Source organism: Megalobrama amblycephala, linkage group LG16 (genome assembly GCF_018812025.1).
Source record: "Megalobrama amblycephala isolate DHTTF-2021 linkage group LG16, ASM1881202v1, whole genome shotgun sequence".
Lineage (NCBI taxonomy): Eukaryota > Metazoa > Chordata > Actinopteri > Cypriniformes > Xenocyprididae > Megalobrama > Megalobrama amblycephala.
Genome location: NC_063059.1, coordinates 20,400,547 through 20,423,530, shown reverse-complemented (window position 1 = coordinate 20,423,530; position 22,984 = coordinate 20,400,547). Strand labels below are relative to the sequence as shown.

General features: G+C 36.2%; 1 long non-coding RNA gene and 1 pseudogene across 1 annotated transcript; both read left to right on the top strand.

Annotated features, from left to right (window-relative positions):
- The first annotated feature begins 318 nt into the window (after positions 1-318).
- LOC125249397 lies at positions 319-4,080 on the top strand. Its single transcript, XR_007180554.1, has 3 exons — positions 319-570; positions 739-828; positions 3,994-4,080. It is a non-coding gene; the product is annotated as an uncharacterized LOC125249397 (long non-coding RNA).
- Positions 4,081-6,155: 2,075 nt separating this feature from the next.
- Positions 6,156-15,776, top strand: LOC125249264 (annotated as a pseudogene).
- Positions 15,777-22,984: the final 7,208 nt, after the last annotated feature.

Sequence of the window (22,984 nt, the reverse complement as noted above, 5' to 3'; positions counted from 1 at the left end):
AAAATATGACAATCTACAGGGTGTTTACAGGAGACGAGAGGCGCTGATTGGGCCATGGTAAATCGACGCGTAAAACCACCAATCACAGCGTGTTTTTCTCGTGACGTAGGGACATTTGAAATTGACGAACAGCGCGAATGGTAGTTGAAGAAATTGGCGCAAAATGTCCCTGGTCTGATTGTCTTTTTGACGGAAAAAGCGAGTACGGACTCGTTCACAAACAGAGTCGCGGCAGATACAGAGTTGTGATGGAGGATGTTTTACCCACTGGGACAGTTTGTGGCCCGAACAACAGAACTGTCTCCTGGTCAACGGAGCTCTGCCTTCAACAATAAATACTGGAATGTAAGTTTTTAAATGTCTTTTTCAGTTTACATCTTTCGTTTATCCTTTACGTATACACTAAAATCCGTTAGATCTTTCTTAGAATGACATGACAATTACATTAATTGTGGGTGTATACTGCTTTTGAATAACAGCTAACTTAGATTTGTTTTCATTCAGAATCCAGACGGCCTACTTAAATATGGACACTGATGATGCAACAAAAAGTCTTCATTTACAACAAAGGTACTTTAATCCGTCGTTATGCGATATTGTGTTCTATATGAATACGGATACTGTACATTTGCTACTTAAAAGTGTTAATCTGATTATTTCTTTTGAACTTAAATAATAATATTTAAGTAATTCATAAAGATATGTTGAAATGGGAAAGATATGTTTTAATTTTTTTAGGTAACGTTACTTTGGGGCTGACAGACAGCCATTGTGAAGGACACAATCTGGAAAAAAAAATTACCTGCAGAGGTGAATGGGAGGATATGGGTAAGTGGTTTTGTAAGTTTTGTTGTAAATCTTAATAGAATGTCCTTTAGAAACAGTTTGAGTAATTATTTACTAATATTTGAACAAAATTAGTAAATGTTGGTTTAAGAAATGCAACATATTGTTAACCTATTTGAACATTATTATTATTATTAATATTATTATGTTTTCCTCCGAGACTAAATTTTTTAACCCTTAAAGTATTAGTTCACTTTCAAATTAAAATTAGCCCAAGCTTAAAGGCCTTTGCACACTGAGTCCAAAATTCGCATGCGAAACTTTCACGTTAAAAAATAAATTTGACCTCATGTTATGTCAATTGCGTTTACACACTGTCTCCGAAACTTTAGTCCGTCAAAAAATATTCGGATCAGGTTCGATTTTCTGCGTTTTTCGCATCCGTGGCACGCATTTTGAGAGACGTTTTGACAATTCAGAGCCACCGTACGCGAACGCAAAAATCCAGAATGCCATCTGACAAGTTGATCCACGTCTTCTACAGCACAAAACAGCAGCACATAAAGGTGCTCTAAGCGATTTGACGCGTTTTTAGGCCCAATTTTTTTTTTGTCACATACCGCAAACATCTCCTCACTATGCGCTAGCTGCCTGTCCCCTGAACACACTGTAAAAAAACGCGGTCTCTGTAGTCGCCACAAGCTCCGAAAACTGCAATAAAAACAAACTGGTGCAGCCTGGACCACTTAGCATAATAAACATGCTCCAGCCAATAACCGACAAGCAGCATCAATACGCAAGCTACTTACATTTTAAATGCGCGTTCATTACTGTTTCAGGAAGCACGGAGGGAAGGGCCAGGAGTAGTAGGAGGGGGGGTCTAGCTAGCCTCTGTTTTGTTTGACAACACTTCGAACGTCAACAGGAAGTTACTCCGCTCAGAATCGCTTAGAGCGCCTTTAATGACAAACAATGTGCAGAATACAAAGATACAGGTTGTGCCAGTAGTAAAGCATCAAACTGAACATCCTGAAGTAAACTTTGAAACGCTCGGGATAATCCCACAGCTCCTTGATGAGGTGGAACTCTCCTTTCTCTCTATGCAATCAAGGAATTGAATGGACCCAATATTTCCTCTTTCTTTTTCTCTTTTTAAGAAGAGAGGAGACAACTAAATCATGCTCACAGCTTGAAGGCTTCATTTTGTATTGTTTTTCTTTTTTTTTTTTTTTTTCCGCAACGCATTAATTTTTACAAATCGGACTCAGTGTGCATGGTCTCTGTGCGTGACGATTTTTTAGGATTACGAATACAAAAAAACGCATGCAAAAATTTCGGACTCAGTGTGCAAAGGCCTTTACTCCTAGGTGTATATGACTTTCTTGCTTCTAATGAAGACAATCAGAGAAATATTAATCAATATCTTGACTCCTCTGAGCTTTATAATGGCAGTGAACAGGGTTCACGATTATGAGCTGAAGAAAGTGTATCCATCCACATCTATCCATCATAAACATACTCCACACGGCTCCAGGGGGTTAATGAAGGCCTTCTGAAGTGTGAAGCAATGCATTTGTTTAAGAAAAATATCCATATTTAACAAGTTATGAAGTAAAATATCTAGTGGTCTGGCCAAAGCTAGATATTTTACTTCATATACACCTAGGATGGCTTGGTTGAATAAAGCTTGGGGTCATTTTCAAGCACCAAACACAGACCTTAAGACTGTTCTGAAGTTCAGTGCTATCATTTGTAACTGATCAGACTTAACAGTTTTCATATACAGTGTTATGCGTAAGTTGGGCAACCCTTTGCAGAATCTGTGAAAATGTGAATAATTTTAACAGAATAGGAGAGATCATACAAATTGCATGCTATTTTTTATTTAGTACTGTCCTGAGCAAGATATTTTACACAAAAGATGTTTACATATAGTCCACAAGAAAATAAATAGCTGAATTTATGAAAATAACCCTGTTCAAAATTTTGGGAACCTTTGGTTCTTAATACTGTGTCGTTACCCGGATGTTTTTTTTTTTTATTTGTTTTTTTTTTGGTGATGATTGTTCATGAGTCCCTTGTTTAACAGTTTTAACAGTTAAAACTGCCCAATATTCCCAGACCCCTGACTCTTAATACGTCGTGTTTCCTTCTGGAGCATCAGTGAATATTTGAAACTTTTTTAATAGTTGAGTACCTTAGTTGTTCTCAGTGTGAAAAGATGAATCTCAAAATCATACAGCCACTGCTGGAAAGGGTTCAAAATATGCAGAAGATGCTTGAAAACTGAAGAATCTGCAGGAGCTGGAGGATTTTTCTGAAGAACAGAGCTCAGTTTAACTGCTCAGGACAAACAAGAGACTCATGAACAACCATCACAAAACAAACAAACGGTTGTGGATCATCCAGGTAACCACACACAGTATTGAGAACTTGCAGTTGCAACTTTTTATCTCACAATTCTGAGAAAAGTCAGCCAAAAAAAAAAAAGCAATTGCGAGAAAAAAAACATTGCACATTGACATTGTAACTCCCAATTGCGAGAAAATGTCAGCAGTTTATATTTTTTCTTATTCCATGGTGGAAACAAGCGTCCATGCGCACATACTGTAGCTCATATATAACGTGCAGATTGCAAACGGAAACCTCCAGGAGCACAGAAAATTGTCAACTGTCCTATAACTTATCAATAACAAAACAGCATAGAAACTGAAAGTTATGGCATATATTTTTCTTTCTGCTTTTAAAGTAACTAAAACCTACAACTTTACTATTAGCAAAGAGATGCTACACTGGTAGGATTAATTCACACACACAGTTGCTCTCGCTGATGCATTCAAATACAGTGCTACTTTATCTGTATCTAAATGAAAAGAAAAGCAGAAATCTGTAAGAGATGTAACGATCCATAGACAAAATAACTGATGAAAACTAGCTATGTCGTAGCAATAGAATTGTTTGCACCGTTTTGCTGCAGCTCTGCACAAGTTGACTCGAGTTCGAGTCTCGGTTCGAGGTTCATGCTTTTCAAGCCAACATCAAAGTTTGTAGTTGTGTTATTAACAAAATGGATTAAGTAGATGTGTTTTAAATAGCAAACAGAGTAGATACTTAAAGTATTATATCTATTGAATATCAATATTGTTTGTGGTCTTAAAATGTAATATGTATTTTGTGTTTACACTGTTGTATGCTCCTCTGTTACAGGCTCTGAGGAAAAACTCTACACACAGACGCTCTACACACATAGACGGCTCAATGCTGCTAACTGGCAGAGCAGCTGGAAAACTAAAAGACAAGAAAACTAGACATTAATACAGACAACTGTATTATTTTTCTGCAAGAACCAGGTCACTGAACCACACTGGACTTCGGAGTTCTTCAACATGTGATGTTGGACATTTACTGTTTCTAGAGTTAATAATTTATGTGGATGCCATTTTATAGACCTGTTCGATTTTGTTTTATTTTTGAGATTAATAAAATTGTATGTTTTAACAATGTTATAGCTAAGCTTTTTCTTTCTTTCTTTTTTCTTTTTTGAATATTTAGGAGAACATTCTGGGAACAAAAATAAAACTTCCTGCTAAAAAACTTTATAAGAATGTTAGGGGATGATGTTCTAACAATGTTATGACTAAACATTTATAGAAGGTCATCGCAAAACTTTTTTAGAGTGTTTTGTAGAGAATGTTATCTTACCTTTTTAGAAGAACATTCTAAGAACAAAAATAAAATTTCCCACTACAAACTTGTTAGGGGATAATGTTCTAACAATGTTATGACTAAACAGTTTTAAAATGTTTTAGAGAATGTTATCCTACCTTTAAGGAGAACATTCAGGGAACTAAAATAAAACTACCCGCTGAACATTATAAGAATGTTAGGGAATAATGTTCTAACAATGTTATCGCTAAACATTTGTAGAATGTTTTTTTTAGAGAATGTTATCCTACCTTTAAGGAGAACATTCTGGGAACTAAAATAAAACTACCCGCTAAAAACATTATAATAACGTTAGGGAATAATGTTCTAACAATATTATCGCAAAACATTTGTAGAATGTTTTTTAGAGAATGTTATCCTAACATTTAGAAGAACATTCTGGGAACTAAAATAAAACTACCCGCTGAAAACATTATAATAACATTAGGGAATAATGTTCTAACAATGTTATCGCTAAACATTTGTAGAATGTTTTTTAGAGAATGTTATCCTAACATTTAGAAGAACATTCTGGGAACTAAAATAAAACTACCCGCTAAAAACATTATAATAACGTTAGGGAATAATGTTCTAACAATGTTATCGCTAAACATTTGTAGAATGTTTTTTAGAGAATGTTATCCTAACATTTAGAAGAACATTCTGGGAACTAAAATAAAACTACCCGCTAAAAACATTATAATAACGTTAGGGAATAATGTTCTAACAATGTTATCGCTAAACATTTTTAGAATGTTTTTTAGAGAATGTTATCCTAACTTATAGAAAAACATTCTGGGAACTAAAATAAAACTACCCGCTAAAAACATTATAAGAACAATACATGATAATGTTCTCAGAACATTTTTAGAACAAAAAATTTCTAGCTGGGGCAATACATACCATTTGCGGTACAGTAAGGGCATGGCTTCGACGTGTCACATTTCTTATGTGAGGCTCAAGAAGTTCGCAAATGTAAGAGATTCCTTCCGCGGAAAATCTATATCTTTCATACAAATAAGTCTCAGGGAAAGCAAGGGGATTTTGTCTGTCCCTAAAAACTCTTTCTCTACGAAGTGCTCGTCTAACAATTTGCGCGGAGATGTCTACAGGATTCGGAAGAAAAGGTGAAGCCATTGCAACAGACGCTGTGGATTAGTTACGTCACCTATATTTCTTTGCTCACAGCTGATTGGTCAAACTTCAGTCTGAGATCTCGAATCCAGAACATAACCTGCCCCGGAGCAGGTTAGCCGTGCAGCGCCAGATACCATGGCAACGAAGACTGATTTAAGACGAGCAACTTTCATAGTACCTTAAAGCCAGGATTGGCGCAAACTAATCTGAAATTTACCTGGCTAGCCAGCTAATCCAGCTTCATGGTACAGGCCCCAGTTCTGACCGCATCGTGGGCAAAAAAACAACACTCATGTTGTGCTGAGGGAAACATACATACGGCTCGCATGTCCGAACGCAGAGGTGAATGAGCCGCACTTTTGTGACATTCGAATTCTCCGCTGTAATGCGATCTCATGCGAACATATTTTCCATTTGTGCTGGTAGATTACAGCAAAACAATCCACATGCACACAAACCTCTGCTCTGGTCGCAGGAAAACGCATTTTTGTGTTGTAGCACTGCACTGTAAAACTTCACTGTAAATTTACAGGTGATTTCCTACAGTATTGTACTGTATTTGCATAACACAGTAATATACTGTATCTTTTACAGAACATCTGTAAATATACAGCACTTTTCTGTTTTCAGCCCGCTAAATTAATAATACAGTATAACTCTGTAAAGGCATAGCATTGTGGGATTGATTTCTTTCGCGCTCATTTTAGATCCAATGTGATGCGGTGGTGGACAGAGGCAAACTTTATTTGTTAGCGGGACAGTTGAACAGAATAAATATTCCTGTTATAAACGAGTGGTCTGTGAATCTGTGAGCAGTTCTCAAGCTTTTGTCAGCTTCGGTTCGAGTTTCAAACATTCAAACAGTTGGCTGTGACGCAGCAGAAAATAGGAGACGTTAACGTGACATGAAAACGGGATGAAGATTTGTCATCTGAATCGGAATAATCTACGTTAACTTGCGCCCAATAAATGTCTAGTTTTGAGCTTGAGAAGATGGACAACTGTTCGACTGATATGGTAAGCCAATCTTATTTTTTCTGTTCGCATATCGATATGCTTCCACGAATGGTTTGATTTTGAGATCGCAGTTTGCTGCACGCAAACAAGTAACGTTGTTCTCGCCTCTTTACCAAGTAATTTCAGTATTTCGCAAAATATGCGACATTTAACCTGCATTTGGATGACCAGCTTTTAAAATAATTAATAGCCCATGTTTTTTTTTTGTTTTCTTTTCTTTTCAGGCTTTGTAATCTGAGGACGATCCAGTGCCAACGTAAGTAAATTAAGTGTTATAAGTGTTATAGTCCGTGTTAACGAACATGATATGGTGTCAGTTCTGTGATCGTGCCTTTGAATCGTTGTCGTCATTTTGCCAGCACATGAAAATCCATAGTCATGTTCATAATACTGTTTTCAAATGTGGTATTCCCGATTGCCCCAGAACATTTAAAAAGTTCACTGCTTTTAAGGCTCACATATTTAGGGATCACAAAAAGAGGCCCTCAAATAAACCTGTGGAGCAGTTGATAGATGCTTTAGTCTGTGACATTGGTGAATGTCGAGAAACGTGCAGTGACTTGAAAAACTTTGTTTTACACTTAAAATCTCATATCAAAGAAGGCATCAGAGTGCCATGTCCATTTAAATGTAACAAAAACTTTTCTGTAGCATCTTCATTGACCTCACATTTATCTAGGAATCACCGAAACTATTCAGCAGAAAGGTTGCGTCATAATATACTGCAGTCAAATGTTTCAGTACAGAGGCCGCATGATGAGGTATCCAATGTGGCTGAACACTCAAATCCACAGTCTGAATTCTTTGATTGTGGTGATGGCGAAGAGCAGTTGGATATTGAGCTATTGCCAGATAATGCCGATGAATCTCTTTTTTTGAAGAACATGGCTCTGTTTTATCTCAAGTTACAGGCAAAGCATATTCTCCCATCATCTGTGATCCAGTCTGTAATTGATGGGCTGCAGGACATTCACGATATTAGCCAGTCTCATTTGCTACACAAGCTAAGGGAAAAATTGACTGCGCTTGGTATTTCTGAAATTGATGTAAAGACCGTTGTTGATGTCTTGCAAACTGATGATCTTTTTCGGAGGTCTAATATTAATACACTTAGCACTGATAAGAAGAGAAAGTCTTTTTATAAAGACAATTTTAAGTTTGTGGATCCTGTCCCAATCTGTCTTGGTCAAAATGAATCCGGCAAGGAAAGCTTTGCTCAATATATTCCTATTAAGCAAAGCTTAGAAGCACTGTTCTGCTGTAAATCAGTGATAGAACAACATAAGAATTCACAAACTGAAGTCAGAGCAAAAGATATCCTCTCTGATGTATGGGATGGCAAAAATATTGTTGAAAATGTGCTGTTTAAAGCCGATACAGACTCATTGGCTTTAATTTTGTATGAAGATGCTTTTGAAGTTGCCAATCCACTTGGGTCTGGTAAGAAAAAACACAAAATTCTTGCCGTTTACATGACACTTGCAAACCTTTTGCCTCACTGTAGGTCAGGCATTGACCATATGCAGCTAGTTCTGCTATGTAGGGAACAAGATTTTAAATTTTTCGGACAAGATTTGGTCTTTGCCACTCTGATAAAAGACCTTAAAGACCTTGAGGAAAATGGTGTTGAATTAGCTGATGGAAAGGTGCACAAAGGTACATTGTGTGCTATAGCTGGAGATAACCTTGGATCGCATTACATTGGTGGCTTTGTTGAAAATTTCAGTAAAAGTAAAAACTTTTGCAGATTTTGTGAAATTGACCGCCATACATTTAACTCAGCTCCCCTAACAAAGGCAGCAACAAGAACTGTGGAGTCGTATGAGCAAAATCTTAAGGATTTGGATGCTGGTCAAGCTGAAACTGCAGTTGGTGTCAAAAGTAATTCTCCCTTTAATGACCTGAAATATTTTCACGTTTGCCAGCCAGGATTACCTCCCTGTCTTGGACATGACCTATTTGAAGGCATTGTGTCGTTTGACCTTGCTTTGTATATTGATCATCTTGTAAATCAGGAGAAACTGTTCACATACACTGAACTAAATCGTCGCATTGACCAGTTTAAGTATCTTGGAAATGATGCACGTGATAAACCAGTTGAGGTGGCTCCTGGTACTGGAAAATTAAGCGGACATGCAGTTCAGAATTGGTGCCTGCTCCGGCTTTTACCTCTTTTTGTTGGGGAAAAGATTGTCAGTCCAACTGAAAATAATGTATGGCAGTTGGTTCTTCAACTCAGACAGATAGCAGAGCTCATCTGTGCTCCTTCTATTAATTTTGGTCAGATTGCTTATTTATCAGTTCTAATAGAGGAGTATATTGAGACTCGAAAGGTGGCTTTTCCAAATCATCCACTTAAGCCAAAGCACCACTACCTGTGTCATTATCCTGAGCTTACTGTTCGTTTTGGTCCACTTATTCGCCTTTGGACACTCCGCTTTGAAAGTAAGCACTCATACTTTAAACAGTGTGCGAGAAAATTGCACAATTTCAAGAACCTGAGTGCTACATTGGCAGAAAGACATCAACTTCTGCAGGCCTACCTAAATGCAGGAAGCCCTTTCCCTGAAAATGTTGTGGCAGAGAAGGGAATGGAGTTTCATGTTACTGACTACAATGATGACATTCGAGGATCTGTTGCCTGTCATAATTTTCAGCCAGGGAATACAGTGGCATGCAACGAAGTGACTGTAAAGGGAACACTTTACAAAAAAAACATGCATGTTGTTTTGCAAAAGAATGATGAAGGAATTGTATTTGGGAACATTCAGTTAATTCTTGTACATGACAGTTGCAATGTGTATTTTGTCACAAGGAAATGTCAGTCTGTTTGTCTTATAGACCAGGGAGTTCATTACTTGACATCACAAGATCTAGGCTGCTTGTGCATAAATCAAGACAGCCTACTGGATTACTATCCTCTGCCCAAATACCCCTTGTGTGGATTGTCAGTAATTGTTCTCCATCATTCCTTCCCAATTCTAGAATAATGTCTGGAATAAAAGAATCCCTGAAGGATGCTGTGTTGTTGGTGTTACCAAGCCTTTCGCCAGATGTAACCAACCAGCTGGTTGAGAAGCTTATGGACCAAGGTGTTGAGGGCTTGGATGACTTGACTTATGTCAAAGAAGAAGACATTTCGGAATTTTTACGCCCAATCCAGTGCAGAAAACTATTGAGTGCCTGGAAACATCAAGGTAAACATAAGGTTTATTAAAATTAAACTAAAATAGGTTGTGATAATTGAAAGGGTTAGTTATCCAAAAAATGAAAACTGTTAATAATTACTCATCCTCATGTTGTTCCACACAAGAAAGACATTCTATCATCTTCAGAACACAAATGAAGATATTTTTGATGAAATCTGAGAATTTCTGTCACTCCATAGACATTATAGTTATCCATGTGACACTCGGGTTTAACCTCAATTTTATGAAGCAACACAAGTGCATGAAAACACACACACACAAACCCACAATTTACCTCTTTATTTAAATTATGAATCTCCAAGGCATGTTCACTAGATCACCACGATGCTGAGTGTTGTTGACATGAGAGCAGATGTTGTTGTGTGAACGCACATTGGAGAGTGTTATTTTGTAATTGAAGTTCATTATGTTTATTGTGCACTCGCATCACATCATAAAAATTAGGTTAAACCACTGGAGTCACATGAATTAATTTACTATAAGTACTAGTTGTGTATACTGTCCAAAGAGGAACAGAAATCTCTTGGATTTCATTTAAAAGATCTTCATTTGTGTACCAAAGTTCAACAAAAGCCTTGCTGGTTTGGAATGACGTGTGTACGAATAATTAATGACAAAACGTTAATTTTTGGGTAAACTAACCCTTAAATTAGTTACAATGCATTTCAGTACTGTTTATGGTGTAATTCGTGACGCAATAATTTATTATAATCCACAGAACATCAAAACTGCACAGTTGTACTGCAGCCTGCCGAAATCATCCCTTTGGTTCCCCCTGAAACAGAGACAACAGACTCCTCAATGCCAACATCAAGCAGTGTAGCGTCAACAGCATCACGTTCATGGCTGGAAAATTTCAAAGTGCCCTGGGACTTAATGCCACCAGGAATTAAGAGCGCTGTCGAGAATGGCCAGAGACCTTCTCCTTCTGACCGACGACAAATGATAAGAATCCTTGCGGATGAAATTAGAAAAGTTGAAAAAGCCCCCACAAGATCACAGTGTCTTACTGTGACTCGACGAATAGTAAGCCAGTATCCAAAGTCTTTTGCTGACATGATTTGTGACAAGGTGGTTGGAGGTGGATACGAATCTCTCCTTTCGCAGCTAAAGGTACGCATAGAGCATCTAAATAGAACAAGTACTCTTAGTCATTGTAGGAACAATAGAAATGACACTGTTACTTCTAGAAAACGCAGCATCACTGATTCATATGGCTGCACAAGATGGCAGCCCGCTCTTCCCCCTGGGGAGAGTTGTGACAGTCTTGAAGTGAAACGTCAGAAGATGGAGGAGATACACCTTCATGAAGGAATGTCTGGTGCAGAGGGGGGATGTGTGCAAACTAATGGAGGAGACCTATTGGCTCCAACGTCAAATGATAAATGGAACCCCATCCCCTACAATTGAAGACTTAAAAAACAAATGGCCATATCTCTTCACACAGAGGCATATATATGGACATTTTGAACAGCTCACAGACAAAAAAGTGCTCAGACTTTTAGAATTGTCTGTTCAGGAATGTGGACAAATCATAATTGAGTTTTTCAAGCGTAAACCAACCAATGATGACGTTCGGAGCATACTCTCCAGAGGTGACAATGATGTGGGTGCCATGGTCCTACAGCTACTCCTTGCACACTTCAAAGAGAAGTTGGATGATGTTATCCTTCAAGCAGACGTAAGTAGAGATTATTCAACTAATCTCATTCATCTGTAAGATGTTTTATGTTTTGGTTCTGTTAATCATAGTTGTGCTGTCCTTTTTAAAATTTGTTTCAGGAATTTGCAACTGCATCTGATGTCCAGCAATCTCTACACTTGCCAGAGAGTCCACGCCTTATATTTCTTGGTATGTAAACATTAAAGTGTTAGATTCACCCTAAAATGAAAAGTAAAACGTCATTTAAGCCGGGTTCACACTGAGCAATTTATAATAGTCCTTCACGATGGTTACTTGTCAGACTGTACGTTCATGATCCTCAAGTCACACTGTGGGATCTCAGCTGTCATTAATGTCAGACTGCACGACAGTCAAAACGCGTTAAAAACGGATGCGCGCATGAAAACTTGTCCGGAGTTTTATATCATCAAAACATACACATTCGATGACTGTGAGCTGCATTACACACGGGACTGAACTGGTGACTAACAACGACATCTCTATCATTCATTTTGATCACGGCTTGTCTTGAAAAATGAAGAGAATTTGACGTTCGTCGTAGGAGAAGTCACACTGGAGGACTGTGCGCCAAATCTTCTGACACTGCCAGAATTTCGTCTGAGGAGGAAGAGTCAAAATTAAGCAAGGTTATGCTTAAAACAAGCAAAATAAGATGCCAGTGCTGTAAGCAAAATAATTAATTTTTCAGAAAATATTTTTTAATTGTCTTACAAATTCTTCTTGATGTAAAAATTATAGATATTTTGGTTGGAAATAAGACAAAAATACTAAGTAAGAAAAACATTTTTGAGTTTTTTTTATTTTTAATTTTCTGACCATTTAAGAAGAATACAAAAAAATTTCATGCTTGCACTCAACCATACAATATCAGTAAATAGTGACCAGCATCATAATTTCAAAAAAGATGCAAAAGTATCACAGAATGATTCCTTAAGTGTTCTGCGAGTATACAATAGGGTTTGATGAAAAATAAACCATCATTTTATTTATCTTTTGAACGAAAATACAGACATTGACTGGTTTTCTGTGCTTGCATTGTTTTCTGTGCAAGCATGTTTATGAGACTAATAGTGCCGAAGTTGTGAGATAGTGAAATTCACTAAACATAATATAAATACAATCCATGTACATTACATATTATTTATGAGAATAATATATTTATTGTGTTTGTTGTTTTCACATTTACATCTGTCGAGTACAGAAGACCAATGGATTCTAATGAAATATTACCCCCTATTGTATACCCCCAGAACTTTTGGAATATATAGCATGTTTCACATACTATCCCGTCTGAATTTAATTTAGCATATTTTTTAAAAACCTTGATGCTGGTTCCTATTCACTGCCTTATATGAATGAGCGCAAGCTGGACATTTTTCTTTTGTAGTCCAAAAAAAGAAAGAACAGTATACTGCATTAGAACAACACAGATGAGTACATGATTATGTAATATTAAATTTTTAGATTAACTAACTATGAGTAACCTACTTTCAGAGGGAACAGTATAGAAGTACTTTTACTATACTGTGCTCTAGAATGTTTTCTTGGAAAACTTTTACTTCTACATTCCAAAGCATAATTTCATACTTTTTACTGCATTACATTTCAGAAACAAAAGTTGTTTTTTTTTACCTTTTAATACTTGAGTACAAACAAGAAAGTACTACATTTTTAATGTACTGAAGTTAAACTTTGAATTACTTTTACTTGAGTAAAAGTAAACAAGTACTATATTTCTAATGTATTTAAGTATTAAATACTTTTTAATATGAATGTAGTGAAAAGTGCAGTATTATGCTTTGGAATGTTAAGTAAATGTTTTCAAAAGAAAAATTAAAGTACAGATATTTTTAAATTTACTTGAGTAAAGTAAAAATACTTCTCTACTATCTGCCTGCTTTAAGAGTGTTCATCTCTGTCTCTCAGCTCAATGCAAGTATCAATATGTTTGAAGTAAAAACCAATTTTAGCTTACTGTCACAAACATGCTGTAGCACATTCTTATGCTGTAAAAAAACTGTCCTGATGTGCAGCAAACACAGTTTAGTAAATACATTCATGAAATGCCATAGATTTCCTAATCCTAAATTTTGGTGCTTTACTATCAGACAGTCTATTGATCTTAAATTTAACTTTCTAAGTTTCCAACTACATCAGCACATGACCGCAATACTGTGCAGGCAGAGAGTGGTGATGGTACGAGAAAAATAAAATTTAATTGGGAAGTCCAGCTGTAACTAACTCTAACACCACTTAGTACTTTCATTTCACCATGGAGACTATTTCTTTAATTAGGAAATTGCTCATTGCTATAAATGAAATGATAGTATTACCCTAACCAAAAATACCACTAAAATAGAATGAAAGGGTGAACCCTGTGAATGGTGTTTCAGCGTTGATTTAACATAAAACCACTGTGGAAGCCACAATAGTTAATTTTATTTATTTATTTGTTATTATTTTTATTTACAGGTCAATCTCTAAGCAACCAACGCTGGATGCTAAGTTTAGAAGGTCAAGTTGTGTGTGAAGGAGCACAGCCCAGCTTCATCACTGGCCTGGCAGCGCTGTTTGCCTCTTTCTATAACTTCAACTTGCAGTACCAGGAAGAGGCAGCATGCACCCTTGAGTTTGTTCAGAGGTTAGTCATTAGTAGGGATGGGCGATATGGCCTAAAAAAATTATCACGATAATTTCAGGTATTTATTGCGATAACGATACCGATGACGATAATTATACATAATTTTGACGGACAGTAAAAAATCTGTCATAATCAATTATTATCCATCATTTTAATTTTTATATTTTAATGATAAGACATTTAATAGCTTTTGATTTCGTCCTTTTTATTCATGAACTTGCAGGATAAGTTAATAGGCCTAGGCTATGCATTTATTACGACCTCTGTTTGATATATATATATATATATATATATCAAACGACCGCGGTGGCGCGGTTGTCATGCCGACCGTAACAGCTCTAACTGTATCAAAAAGTAACCCAACCAACTCTGTCTTCAGATAGTTTACAAAATACAGCTGTGACGCAGCTCTCCGTGTACGCGCTTCGGATGAGTACACAGAAATATCCTCACAGCGCGCACAAGTTCTCTTTTGCGTCTTACAGTTGAATGTTTAAAGTGGCAAGGTTTAAATGAGTTTAGTTTAAACACAGATAGCAGCGTGAGATGTCCAGGTCTCACCTGCACTCGCGCGCTATCAACACCCGGGTGATGACGGAGTGAATGACATACGGCTCATTCATTGAACATTTGTTTATAGTGATTATGGTAGTTTGCTCCGCATCTGATTTTCTATAACCAAACCAGTTCCAAATTGTGGAGGTAGCAGCTCCTGGCAACAAGCTGCTCCTCAGCCTCACGTCTGCCTTCCATCGTGCTTGTTTTAACCATAGTTTTAACTCCGCACGAACAGTGAATGGGTCGCGCACGAAACTACGTCAACAACTAGACTTATCGTAATTATCGTGAGGAGACAAATTTTTATCGTGAGGAGAATTTTCAACGGTATTTATCGCAAACGATAATATCGCCCATCCCTAGTCATTAGTCTTTCTCTCTGTCAATATACACACATTCCATAATATTTAATTGTTGTTTTTTTCTTCTCTGCCTTTAGACGTTTTCTTGACATCAATCCTGAACGTGGATCAAAAACAAAGAAAGGAAGAATAACTTCAAAGAAGACTGGCCAAGTTGTGCAAAAAAAGAATACCACTGTAAACCCACAGGTTTCCTCACTTCTGCGAAAACTTGCAGACTTTGAATGGGATTTTGTTTAGATGCCATTTTTCAGAGTCTTTCTGGGTAACTCTGAAGAACCTTTCCATTTGTTGAAAGTAAGTACATACATAAATATATGGTAATTATATAATACATATAATTATAGCATTGTTAATGTTCTAATGTTTGTTAATTGTTAATTGCATTTATAAAAATACAACTGACATTTCAGTCAACATGTTTATATGAAAGGCAAGTTTGTACATTTAATTTGTCCCCTGACTTTCTGGGTCACTTTAAATTGCTGAAAAACCTTTTTATTTGTTAAAAGTAAACAAAATTACTGCATTGTTAAATAAGTGCCAAGTGTTGACTGCCAAGTGTTAAACTTGCATTTTACATGTTTAAAAAATTTAGCTGGCATTTTAGCCAATATGTTCACATAAGGCAATTTTCTAGTCTTTGCTTTTATCCAAAATAAATGTTTTAAAACCCAGAGAATGTTGGTTTTCATTTCCTATTGTGACTTTTGTTATGAAATGTAATAAAAGCAGTATTACCTGTAAGAATACAATTTATAACAGTATGATACTGTATTTGCTAATTACAGTAAACTACTGTAAATGCTGTTTACAGCAGTAATCCTGTAAAAATACAATTTATAACAGTATGATACTGTATTTTGTAATTACAGTAAAGTACTGTAAATGCTGTTTACAGTAGTAATCCTGTAAAAATACAATTTATAACAGTGTGATACTGTATTTTGTAATTACAGTAAAGTACTGTAAATGCTGTTTACAGTAGTAATCCTGTAAAAATACAATTTATAACAGTGTGATACTGTATTTTGTAATTACAGTAAAGTACTGTAAATGCTGTTTACAGTAGTACTACTGTAAAAAATACAGTATGTTGCTGGCAACCCAGCTGCCAGTATTTTACTGTAAATTTACAGCGAAAAGTTTTACAGTGTGAGGAAACAAGCAACAACGATATGTCTCTGAATGACAAGAGACTGAGGCGAGAGAAGTGATACTTCCTCATGCATAATACCGCAATTATAATCTCATGCACACTACAGCGCAGTGATTGGATTGAATGAGCTTTTCGTCATGAATAAATGTAGAAACTGACGTCAGCATGTTCGACCAGCCAATACTTGGAGCCAATCAGCACTCCGGATCTTTCTGGTAGTACACGATGACGTCAGATTTTGAGACGTTGCTCCGACTTTGCTTTTCAAGAAAAGCAGAAATTGCTCTAAAAAAATGCAAAAATAACTAATTTCAACTTTTAAGTAAAATTAATGAGTACCTTTAGTGTTTTCAATGATGTGCAGCCTATACATATCTGTTTACATCTCAAAAAATGTGTTCTGGGGTTTCATGACCCTTTAAGCATCTGTAACTGCTCTTGACTGATATACTTTAATAAAGTTTAATCTATATGCTAGATATATAGTTGTACATTAGATTACAATTTCTGTAGCTTCCTGTTTAAACCTACATGAAAAGCTTGAAAAGCAGTTTCATTTATATGTTTGTTCTGATGGATTTATTTTTGTTATTACTCATAATTTGATTATTTGTTACTATTTTATTACTTACTGTTTATTTGTCTAACAATATTTAAAATTTAATTGAGTGAATAGCTTTTGGTGTCATAACCCTATTTATTAAGGTCACATGTATCAAAAACAACAAAAGCAATAACTAGGCTTATTTTATAGGCCCATTTTCTTTTCTTTTACTTTATTAATTTTTTGTTGTGGGGCAAGTGAAAATTTGAACCACTGGCCCGACTGGGGAATCAGTTTGTCTGATAGCATTATTATTATTATTATTTTTCAAGATTTCTATAGATATATTGCTATTGTGAATTATTTTGGTCATGATAATCATGCAGTGAAAGATCTGATATGGTGACAGCCCTGGTTCAGGTGAACCACACAAAACTTCCCTCTTTTCAGCTGCAGATACACATTTTGAGGCAATGATCACACTTTTGAAAGCTTGGTCTGTTTGCACAAGCATTACAAGATAAATTCATTTACACCAAACATTTGTGATTTAAAAATCCTCTTCACTGTAACCTGTGTCTGTTGTCTGGTTTGTAGTTTGTTTGGTTTATTTAACTGTTAGTTTTACTTTTTTTTGCAGGGTAATAATATATTTAGATCTAAATTTTCTTTTTTTCAGGAAGACTCCTCACTCCTTCCTTCTACTGCCGGCAGGATCTGACGGTTCAAGCAGAAATCTGTCACTGAACCGCCGGATGGGGTTTACGCCAAAGGATATTTTGTATGCACTATCTACATATTAATCCTTATTCACTTCGAGTCTTTATGATAGAGATGATCTTACCACAGTGTCTCCAGTTTACAGTGAGGATTCTCCAGTACAGCAGAAAACATCTTCACTCCCGAGTCTCCTAGATTATTCCAAGACAGATTCAGTTCTCTCAGGTGTGAGGGGTTTGATCTCAGAGCTGAAGCCAGAGCAGCACAACCTTCATCTGTGACACCACACCAACTCAACCTGTAGAGAACAATGACACACTCTTCACTCTCTCAGATCAGATCAATAATAATTTTCTCATGATCACATTCAAAATAACAGTGTGATGATAAGGTGAGAGAGACATGCAGCATTACAGCAGAGACTTTATATTTATATATATTTTTATAAATGAATACAGTCAGTATCCTCTGAAATCATCTTCTTCTTCTTTTTGCCGCTGAACTCAATATTCAGAAACTGAAACTCTGACATCAAATTCTACTACAGATTTATAATAGTGAATAAGAATAATTGATATGACATCTATAGCTCTCCTATCAACACACTGATGTGAGAATCACCCAAATACATTTTCAGTAACACTTTCTATGAAGCCTGTGTTTATAATGCATTATAATACATGCATAATGCCTTATAAACAACCTTATAATATGCTGCATCATCTTATAAATAATCATAATAATAGTAACAATATGATATAATACTTGGCTATTTGTGGTTATAACTTTTAAGAGTATGAAGCATTATAACACCAGATGAAGCCTGCATTCATAATGCATCATAATGCCTTATAAAAATGTATAATGTTGCATCATCTAATGAATATTCATAACAGTAATAATACTTAACTCTCTGTGGTTATAAATAAGAGTATGATTATTTATAACACACAATGAACATAATTTTATCCACTTAAGTTTCATATTTTAGTTTCCCAAGTCTCATATCTTGACATTGTTGACTGAAGATCTGCACAGTATAATACTGCATCTTATGAATGTAATTTTACTGCTTAAAGTGACTTGAGCGACGCCTACTGAACAGGAGAGCATGTGCTGCATCGATTGAGATATTGTCATGCCACAGCTGGAAAGTTTGGATAATTCAGACGAGGAGACGACACATGTATCTCACATCATCACACGCATGTGTCATGCTGCTCTCGTGAGAAGAAGGAAGAGAGGAAATTGTTGAATAAAGTCATTATTTTTGTTTTTGCCGCACAAAGTATTCTCGTCGCTTCATAACATTAAGGCTGAACCACTGTAGTCACATGCACTGTTTTAAATATGTCTTTATACCTTTCTGAACATTGAAAGTGTAAATTAACTTGCTGTCAATGGAGGCCTCACTGAGCCATCTGATTTCATCAAAAATATCTTAATTTGTGTTCTGAAGATGAACGAAGGTCTTACAGGTGTAGAACGACATGAGGGTGAGTAATTAATGACATCATTTTCAATTTTGGGTGAACTAACCCTTTAACCCTCAGGGGTCTGAGGATTTTTGGGGCCCTGGAGAAGTTTTGACATGCCCTGACATTTGTGATTTTTTCAGTTGTTCATAAACATATTAATGACAAAAGTGTCATTACACTGTATTCATAATATGTGAGGAACATGTACGTACATGTTTGTGTTTTTGAAGGAATAACGTTTATGGGTGGTTATTGAAAAAACAAAAAACTTAAGTCACTGAAATAAGGCCAAAAAAATATATATTAAATCTGTGTTCACAAGACTTCTGGGTATTGGAGGTTGTAGACTAGAGTTTTTGCTTCAAAATGATGTAAGAATTATTATGCTGACTTGTTCATATAAAACAATAGAGAAATTTAAATTTTCTTTTTGTCAAGAAACACAGTATGTGTGGAGGCATGAATCATCATGAATAATCCTGTAAATCACAGCTGAGAAGACAAAAGAATCGCATAATGAGTTGTAATGACCTGCATAAATAATGAGCTCTTTCAGTCAGGTAGGCTGTGAAAAAACCCTCTGTGATCATGCTGATAAAAGGATTAATGTCCACCCTGGACAAAAAAACATGATTTTTGTGATCTCATGCATGCACATATTATTGCACATGATGTGAAGAAAATTGTATAGGCCTATGTTAAATTACAGTACCAGTCAAAAGATTGAACACATTTTTTTTTATTTTTAAAGTCTCTAACCAAATAATGGTTTTCTATTTTAATATACTTTAAAGGGGCTCTCTGTAGGAATGACACCCAGTGTTCAAAATAGGTACTGCAGTCCAAATTCAAAATATTGTTTGGCCCGCCCCCTAATTCAAAGACGCGGGTTGCCAGCTTTTACAGCATATGGTTGCCAGCAACAATAGGGAGCGCAACTGACAATGAAAGCTGAGGAGACAAACACTGTAAGTTGATGAGTTGATTTATCTGTTTTGATATGCTGTTGTTCATAAAGATATTTAGATGGATTCAGAGGCTTTTTAGTAGAGATGCACCGATTGCAATTTTCTTGGCTGATTCCGATTTCCGATTTTTTGTTAGTGTGATCGGCCGATACATATTTTTTGCTGATTCCGATTTTCTTTCTAAGAACTATAAATGACAACATATACAAACAAAAATCTACTTTTCTTCAATGCAGAGGTTTATTTTCATTAAAAAAAGTAAAAGTCAGCAATAAAATATAAACAGCTCAAATAAATGCAATAGAATAAAGAGAGCTATGAAACTAAGTTTTTTGGGTTAACTGGGTTTTTATTCAGGTAAGAAATACTACAGAAATTAAAGTAATCAAATGTAAAATAACACATTGTGTTATTTTGCATTGGTTACCTTCATTTCTGTAGTCTTTATTGCAAACAATTCTTACCATTAAAGTTATAAAACATATTCAGTCAAGAGCAGAAAGTGATTTTCTTGTCTTTTGTTCTTTGATTAACATGACAGACAGCAGCAGGAATATTGGACTGCTGTCCCTTTAAGAGTCTATTAACGGTGTTCAACGGACCCAATACTGTTACACACAACATGAGTTCACTTTCTTAGCTATTTAACGATTAAAAACTGACTGTGTTTATCTGTGTATTCGCCAAGATTGCCTGTGCCGCTGCTTTTGACATACTTTTGTATGTATTTGACAGTTTAAGCGCAGGAAGGCGCTTATTTTGGTACTTGTGACTCTGTTTGATTTCTGTCTCTGTTTGAGACTGAGCGTGGCTTGGTCGCTCCACTAATATAGATCAGTAGTGCACGCGCTTTCGGTGTGAGCGCGAGACCTGCGGGAATGACTAAATGCGCAATACAAGCACTATTTAACCGGAGCGAATGAGACGAGTGAGTGAAAGGAGGCGCCCGCGCGGGTGTGTGTCACTTCACCGTGACAGAGAAGAGAGCGGGAACGCGCAGCTGACGTTATTGCCTGATTCTCTGACCCAGTTTGTTTGCTGGTTTCCATGGCTGCAATACGCTGTGTTTTCCGCCAACTGGCAACCTGCGATGTCGACATACTATTGGATAAACTGGCAGCACGAGGTTTCTCACAGACCAAAACAAAAACAGACATTCCAACACAGAATGCACATTTTCGAAGTAGAATATCTGGCTGTAACAGTGTTTTTCTGAGAAACAAGTAGGTGAACTTAGCATGTTTCCTAAATATCTGCAAACATATTAGGGTATTTTTATGCTTTATTAAAGTAAAAATCTTACATAGAGCCCCTTTAAAATATAATGTATTTCTGAGATGCAAAGCGTCTGAACATTCCTACCTCTATGGCATTTCATGTAGGCTACTATATTTGTTATATTATATAGCCTAAATGTTAATGTGCAGCTGACAAACTATACATCATTAAAAAGATCTAAGACTCAAGATTCACATTTTGACTCTTAAAATCTTATATTGACCGTAATTTCTTAATATGCTTAAAAACATGCACATTTGGAGAAATATTGATGGATTCTCATATGTTTATATCAATTTTCTATACAAAGGAGTAATATTTATTTACTATTTATTGTCATCACTATGAGCGCTGGATACTGTGTTTTCAATTCATACTTGCAGCCGGAGGGCGCTCTGTATACCTTTAGTCCACAAATGCCTCCTAAAGAAGAACAGGTCATGTGACAATCCAGGAACTAACAGAGGCCAGAGATCGCTAACTATGGCTATTCAAAAAATTTTTCAAGATAATAAATACACGATTGAGACGATGTATGCATGTATTGCCTCAGAATTTGCATCTGAATAGCGCTGGCTCCGTGGGTGTGGCCGCATTAGCGGATAATGAGCTGAATCACAGACTTCTGACATGTGTCTCTTTTCATACAGATTACATAAACACAGAATGTTTGTTTTCGATTTGACTTACACGATTTAAAACCTGACATTTCAACGTTATTTTAGACATAAGTGTAAATTTTTTGTGATTAGTATTCACTAAGTTACAGTTCATTTTCTGAGAACTATCAGATTGGACTTCGTTCAGAGGGAGACGAGAGATCACGCATCATGTTAGTTTTCTTTATTTTACAAAAAGCACAACATTTTGTTTTTACTCTGAGTGTACACAAATAAAAGAAGATATTCCACAGATTAAAATGGTGTATAACTCTTAATTGTATGTGCAACATTGACGGAGTATTTTGAGTAGGGTGGCCATTTCTATAACACCAAAAAGTAGGACACTTTGCGGCATTTAGTGAGGCAAGAATAATTGCAGAGGACTCTGGTGTACTCGCAACTACAATGTACTCGTAATACAATTTTGTCCATTATATCGATGGTATCATGATACAGTGATTCTGAAAAAGCCTACTCTATTCATTGCCGCACAATTTGATGTAGACCTGTGTGTAACAGAAGAGGCAAAAAGTGTTTGTTCACAGTATTTGTATTTATTCAAGACATTGTGATGTCTGTTTCAAAAAAGTCTTGCACAGTGCCTGAAAACATAACATTTCTGGACTTCTGGAAATAACAGAAATACATAAACAATTAATGAATGCGAAAAATAAATAAATACACATTTCAGTTCTTAACACAGAAGTTCACCCTCTGCAGCAGCTCAGGCGACAACAGCACCTCTAGGGTCATCATGGCCACCAAGGCAAGCCCCCATTGCCCCTGGGCTTCTTCATCTCCTGCGGTACACATAAAAAACATAGCAAAATAGTGTTATCAGCCCTCAAAAATCTGTATTGTTTTAAACCCAATACATATTCATATTTCATGTAGCCCATTCATAAAATCAAAATGCTGCATTAGAGATCAATTTGGCTTAAGAGCTTCCTACAGGAAATGAGTATAGCCTATATATATTTGCTTCGTTAAATACAATACACAGTAAACTAACTGCATCAGATTTGTGAACACACATAAGACTACACAGAACACATAAGACTAGTGTACTCACCAAA